This window comes from Halyomorpha halys, unplaced genomic scaffold (assembly GCF_000696795.3).
Source record: "Halyomorpha halys isolate HHAL.00 unplaced genomic scaffold, Hhal_1.1 Scaffold587.1, whole genome shotgun sequence".
Lineage (NCBI taxonomy): Eukaryota > Metazoa > Arthropoda > Insecta > Hemiptera > Pentatomidae > Halyomorpha > Halyomorpha halys.
The window spans coordinates 590,937-598,753 of record NW_027109405.1 but is presented as its reverse complement, the minus strand read 5'-3'; positions in this window follow the sequence as shown (position 1 = coordinate 598,753).

Here is a 7,817-nt window from a genome sequence, read left to right as displayed (position 1 = left end):
AGGGGACATATCGCACTAGTATTTCTAAAGTGACATAAGTCTAAAACTTACATTTCTGGAAATGTGACACTCTTGCCTATGGAGGGGGAATAGCATTAAGGCAGCAAGAGTGACACAAGTGCCCTCTGGCGGACTAGCTCTGAAGCTTATATATGATTATGATACAGTTTTGATGATTCATAAAGATATATTTACCAATTTCTTTCATAGCCATGACTCAAAAACACCGATTTTTGAGTTGTGTCACTTTAGAAATACTAGTGCGATATGTCCCAGAATAAAGTTATTTTTTCATTTCATTTCATAAATTATATTTTTATTTCCTTCCAATATTCCTTTGTTTTCTTTTTTTTTTTTTTTTGTTTTTTTTTTAATAAATATATACTGGTTTTCTCCAAACATGAGAAAATAACTAACAATTCAACGTTTCATCTATCAAGTACCATTAGGAAAGGAGAAAATACGATCACCTTAATGCAGATTCGATACAACACATCTCACATCAACCATTTAAAAACTAACCAAATTAGGATAATATGTTGGACTATCTGTATTAAAGCGTACTAACGAAGGATCAGACTGTTGTGTGAATGTGCTTTGGATTTAGGTGATCTTATATTTTTCTGTCTTTACGCCTGAACTAACGAAACATGGAAAATGGAATTTGGTCCGGGTGCGGTCAAATAAAATTCAAATAGTAAATTAGTGTACTATTTTAATTTGAGCCAACGTTTCGCCCCACGTTGCAGGGCTTCGTCAGCGCTGTTTTGACATCAAAGTCAGAGTGATTTTATTTATTTATTTAGTTATTTACAGATATTTGAAATGGTTAATACTTTGTTTTGGAATCTTCTATTAAATCCCTAAAATATTAGTCACTATTTATAATAAACATGGTGGAAATAAATGATTTATAGAACAAAAAAAAAGATATTGGTTATTCAATGAATTAATATTCAAATAATGCAGATGCCAGTCATCAGCTTACATAAGCTCCTGACGTTTCTATAGCGTTTACCTAAGAGAAATTTTTCGGTATGTTCTCAAGTAAGCAGACTGAGATGGTAGGGAACGTCGATAACATAGGTATCCAGTTTCACAAAAGAAATCAGAACAGAACTCAGAGCAGATTTGAATACCGTTGGCCGAGATGAGACCCAAGGTATGGGGGCTGTAAAGGCAGGAGATCCCATTGATCCGAACTCGACACCAGGTTGAGGCGACAAGGGATCACCAACCAAGGCAGTTCTCGGAACGGGGTGACAAATACACTATCTGCGGTGACATCTGCCATTGGCACCACCTGGAGGGTGTGGCTGTCACCCGTGGTGGGGAATGTCACCCGACACATTTCGTGTCACTGAGGCTGCCATCATCCCGACCATCCCATGAGGGGGATTCCATTCTGGAATGTATTATTTGAATAAGCTGTAAATCGCTGAGCTAATTACTTCAGTTTTACTTTTTAAAACGTTTCTTATTAAAGCTAGTAGTAGAGTTAGTTAGCTGCCTCTCGCCTTTCATACCATTTACTTTTTTTTTCCATTTTTCAAGCTATTATATTCTCAGGCTAATTTAATTTTATTGATAGTTAGTACTGATAGAACAATGAAAATAAAATCATTCTAATTCATATCAGTATGATTCTCTGAAGTGTACATTGATTATTAAATAACAAAGGTTTTTACAACACTCTTCAACCAAGAAAATAATTAAAAATTAAATTAAATCTGAACCAATGAAGAGTCAGGGGTACAGTACTTTGTTAGAAAGTGCAACAGCACTTTCTAGTAACAACTAGACCAACGGTTGTGCAAGGAGGTGAATCAGAATCACGCTGAACCGTTAGATTGTTACCCAATTGAGGGTACCCAATTTATGAGCCTGGGTGGAATATAGGAGGACTCCAGAACTCACAGGGGTTGACTCACGGCTACAGTGTAACAGAAAACAATTTTTGGCTCTGTCGGATTCGAACTCGGGTCCTTGGTTAGTAGCATCGCGCCTTACCACTCTACCACCACGCCCCCAAGAAAATAATTAATATGCAAAATATTATTGACAAATAGTCTTAGTAAATATTTCTTTATTTCGTTTAGTAAAACTGCCTTTATCAAATTTGTATTTATTTAATTAGCTGTTTTAGCAATTAATTATTAGGAAGTAAAATGATTTTTTTCCCAAAATAGTTACATCACAAAAGAGGATTTCTTTTCTACACCTCTTTTCCCTCTTCTTCTTTTCTTCAGCAGACGTTCCTTTACATTAATTCAATTTGTAAGTTTTTAAGTCCAAATAATTTTATTGAGACCGTTAATATTCACAACTGTTGGTTTAGCTGAGTCATAACAAAGTTGTGCCAGTATCTAATAATTCGAACTAGATCCAGGAGGCCTGATATTTTTCATTTTCAAAGCGAAAAGGAAACAATATGTTTAAATAATAGATCGATATCTACAGTGATTATTACAATACTTCTCTCTAATCAGTTTGAATTCACTCAGTCTTTTAAACAAATGAGCAAACATGATCAACATAATTACAAACATCCGAATGAATTTCGAAATTTAACTTATTTAAATTTAAATGACAATTTAACTTATAGGATGTCAAAGAACACAGATCAAATTAATATTGATAAATGGACATTTTAAAATCTAATGTTCACGGTCCAAGATGTGGCTGGGAGAGATGTGCTGGGATTTTTATTTAATTTTGTACTCCGTATAGATGCTATGAGTTACTACTTAGAACTTAGATATTTAACAAAAAAATACTACATTGGTAAAATAAAAAATTAAATAAAAAGTTTTGATTTCGATGGCAATATTCAATTTGGACTCCTCGACAAGGACGAAAATATTTCATAGCGACCTATAAAAGAGACTTTGTGAAACATTGTACGTATGTTTTTCCAAGCCCCGGGATGAGAGGGGTGGAAGATTACTATGGCAACGAAGAGGAAACCGAAAATTGAGGAGTGCCTTACCCGAGGGCAGGTTGGGTAACCTTAGCCGGCCTAATGAGAGGGTATAATTGGCCCTTTATATTCTACTTAGGGTGGCTGCCCTGCCGAGTTAACTAATCTTCCGTCCTATCGGGTTACTTACAGTTTGATATTTCTCTTCTTTAATCTAGATTGTTCTCTCAACGATAAGTGAATACAGATTAAATCATCTCCTATTAAACGAATTTTTTTTTTGTCTTTTTATTAATAATATCGAGAGATGTATGGATGTAAATATTTAATTGTAAGAGATACTAGAATAAACTGTCACTTTCGAAATCTGGAAAAAAAATAAACGAATTTTTTTTTTTAATCGGAGAAGATGGTCGAAGGTGTGGTCAGTAATGCGTCTCCAATTATTAATCCACATGGGGTTGGGGAGTGTGATCAGCAAACCATCTCCAATTATTAGTCTACGGGTAACTATCTACACCTCATAATGAATTTATTTTTTTTAATTTTGGTCTTAACGTCCTTATATCATCTTCAACTAAGGGTAGAAAAGAAGGGTTACTAACCTATTCCAGCCAGAGTGGGTAAGTCGATATTTATTCCGAGGTCCGCCACGAATATAAAAGTCAAACCGCCCTAGCTGGATTAGAACCGGTAACGTTTCTGGCTAAGTTTCTATCTTGCCTCTAAATAAAATTCAAATTCATAGAAACCAGTATTCAAGAGTATAAAATCTTATTTAGTTTGCGATTTTATCAATTAAAAATTCGACTTTATTTTTAATAACTTTTTATTTTTTGTTAAAGGTTTTTATATTACTTACTAAAGTAGATATAGATACATATCCATCACTCTTCTTAACAACGTCATACCTCAAAAAAGTAATTTTTCAAGAGAGTGACTTTAAATTTCAATTAAGAATGATAGAATAAATTTGTTGAAAATGAAAATAAACACTCTTGAATTAAATGACGTAGATATCACCTACTCAACGATACAAGGACAACTCAATTGTGACACTCTTGAAATAAATAATCCTATTTTTAGGATTATTTAAAAATGATAATAAAGGATTAATTAAAAAAATACTACACCTAGCGAGGATACAACTTCTTTTTTGTTATATCTCTCTAAAACAGAAAAACAAAACATGAATTAGTAAAGTACATTAGGTATTTTTTACATAAATCAGATTAGATACAACTTTTTTCTACCATTGGTACTTTCAGGTATACAGTGAGATACTTAGCTGTGGTTTGATGAGTCTATTCTGTGAGAATTCTACCATAAATATTAAGAGGTGAGGGGCAGCGTTATGTTTGAACAAATAAAACAATTAGTAATTAAAGAAGAAAGATAATTAGTAAATAATAATAGTTAGAAGTCGAAAAATAGTGAGGGAGGAGATGCAAGAGAAGTTAAAGGGTGAGGTTTATGGGGTTTTTGGGCCTTCCCAGCCCTGCCACCTCGCAGGAAGGGAGGGATGTGGGATGTCAAGCGCCTGAATATTGAGTGAATGATATGGCGATTTTGAGTCACTCAGGGCTTTCTGATAACTGGTATAACTAAAAATTACAGATTTTTGAGATGTAATGTAGTAAAAAAGATTGAGTGATATAGATATAGGGAGATATTATCCTAGATACGCAACACTTTTTCCTTCTTTTTATTTTTTAAATTATTCTTAAGTTTTTTTACGTCGTGGACTAGTACGGCTAGTTGCGCTTGTACGATGGAAATTGTATGTAATTACTGATACTTAAATTTCGCTCTTACTTGTCCACTTCGTTATAATGTTACACCAAGTTGATTATCCACAGTAATTCAACGAATAATAATGAGCGATGGCGCGTTTTTTTTCACCCTTTCTTCAGCTCCTGAAGCAACTGTTTTAGCAATTTAATATTCCGGTTTAGTAAAAACAATTTTTTTTTTTTAATTAGCACAGATTTTTTGTGAACTAAATTACATTCACTTTTCTAAATTAATTTATTACATCTGGCTACTTATAGATAACAGTGGTGGGAGAAATACAAAGGTATGGAACTAGTTTAAAGAGATAGATTTTGTATAGTCAAAAAGTCAACATTCATTAAATTAGTTTTATATAAAAATATAGGGACGTGATGGCTGTACGATTTTTGGCGTAGATCCGAGAGCGCAGGAGAACTGGAGCAATTAATATTTGTTTCTCGGAAATGGATCTTGACACTTCCACCTTTTAGTATTTAGTTAGTACGCGGTGGAACGTCAAGGTAGTTGCCAGGAGTTGGGATAAAGTAACACTAGGCCCACTTACCGGCTTATTTCCTCCACCAAATACCGATATATAAAAATATGAAAGAATGTAAGTCAAATCAGTCAAATAAGAAAAAATTATTACAGTAGAATATTCATTGACCTGAACACTTCTGAATAAACAATAATCGAAATGAAAAAGAAAGCAAAAGTTACTAGAAACTGATTCTGAAAAGGGCATTTTATTGTTTTTCAATAATTGTTTTTTATCCGGGCCTTTTTTAAATGTTTTCTACTAACCCTTGCCTGGCCATTTCTAACATACGGATAGGGGAGGAGTCAAACTATTCTAACCATGAGATGGTTACAATTTTTCATTCCGTGGGACCGTCATGAAATAAAAGTTAAACCGCCCCTGGCTGTAATCGCTGCAGCTCCGAGGTTGCTAAGACCGACGCCCCAACTCCCTCGGCCACTAACAGCCCTTTACCGGCGCCTTAAGCTCAGTGAAAAGAGCCAAATTCTAAAACAAATAGTAAGATGGACAAACATGGTTCAAGGAAGAGCTGGTTTTTTTCTACTTACCGTAAAGATAAAAATTAAGAACCAAGACCAATGAGTGTGGCTGGCATAAGGACATTTTTCCTCGCACAAAAGTATGTCGAAGTAGCCGAGATATACTACTAAAACAATTGTCAACTTTTAACAATCTAAGACTTAATCAACAAGCGAAACTGATAACGTAAATACAATAGATGTTGAGCTGTAGGATGACTAATTTTATTGATTTTGGGTATTTTTTTTATATTTCAACTTCATATTTACCACTATTTTGTACTCATTTATCTTCCAAAGTTCTGCTCTAAAATTTCCCTTATTAGTAAGTTGGGATGTATACAAAATCCCTTATATATCCTCATGTGTATAAAATGAATGTGGTGGGAATATGGGAAGAGTTGAAGAGGAGAAGGTTTCAAGGAAGAAGGGAAGAGAGGGACTAAAGTAATATATTATCGTAAGTATGAAATCATAAGTACCTCACAAATTTATGGATCACTATCAACACATTCAATTTCTAGGTTTTATAAATTATAATTTTTTTTTTTTTTTTCATACCCTCCTATAATGATGTTATTGAATATCTGGTACATACATATAGGAGGTATGCTATATGTATATCTGGGTGTTAACAAACCATTTCACATAGAATCTTTTATAAAGTAGAAAGTCGCGCGTAGTTCAGATTAGATAACAATGTGTGACTGTCTTTGTGGGATTAGGGACATATATTTCAAGTCAGTTCTAAGTTTTTACTATCCCTGTTTTATTACACCAACACTTAACTATTTATTTAAACATTTATATTATCCAATAAAGGCATTTGTGAAGCCATAGCTACTATAGTATAACTATCGGCACATGTTATGAAATGAAAACACTTTAGAAATTAGAAGGACATGAAATGAGGAGTCGATCTCGCAAAAAGGAAAGTTGAATCAAATTCCATTCTTAACAGAAAGATAAATGAAAGTGATGAAAACTAATATAATAAATAAATTTAAGTAATAAAATAATTTTAGTCATTGGTGACGACATGTATGAACATTTAAACAGACCACAGAAAACGATCCCGAATATAGTTAAACCATTTCGTGAGAGCTTGAACAATAGGCGTGTGCTAATTGTCAACAAAGTTATAGTACAGAAGATTCTTGAGCCTTTGAATACGAGAGTTCTAGGCGAGACAGTGTTGAAGACCCCACTAAGGGGTTGTTTACGAGCAAACAGTGTGACTACATGAGTAAGAAGTGGAGAATAATGTATGCGAGAGGCCGGAGTGGAACCAATATAGTGAGCAGCTTCGCTTAAATATTTATAGGAGTGGTCTGTTTGGAAGAGCCAAAGCAAACAGTGTTCCTCTGTTTGTACAGACCCTACCAGCTCCCACCTTACGCCTTATAGATAGATCTCCTGTCACTGCGATCCCCGCTCTCTCTGTCATATCCTTTTGCCCGACGAAGAACACCCGGGTGGAAGACTTTTTGGGATCCTTCTAAGAAAGGCTCATAGAGTTGATTACTAATAGACTTCGACGTATCAAGATATAAATTAACCGTGGAAAATTTTAAAAGAGAACGTAGTTCGATACATACTTTAAAGAACCTTAGATCGTTATAAACAAACAAAAATCGATTACTGTCAAGGGAGAGCAAAATTTAATGAATTAAATTTACTTCAGTACCAAGGAAATAAAACACTAAAAAAATCATTTCGTGGTATCGACATATAAATAAAAATCGACCCCCCCTGGACGGATTCAAACCGGCGCCGCTGCATTTACGATGTTGGCAAGATGCCTTAACCTCCTCAGCTACAGACTGGCAATTATTGTTCAATAATTATCGGGCAAATATAATCATATGTAAAGTATCAAACGAATTTCTCATAAATAGGTTTTCCTCCGAGTGCCTGTTAAGGGCGTTAATGATGATCGTCTTATATCTTTAATGCCCAGCCATAATGGCTTAAGTCACTTTTTGAGCATTTTGAGATTCTGTTGTATTATATCACCAAATCAGAGCTACCGCTCGGTAATGAGGTCTTTATGCTTCAGATGGAC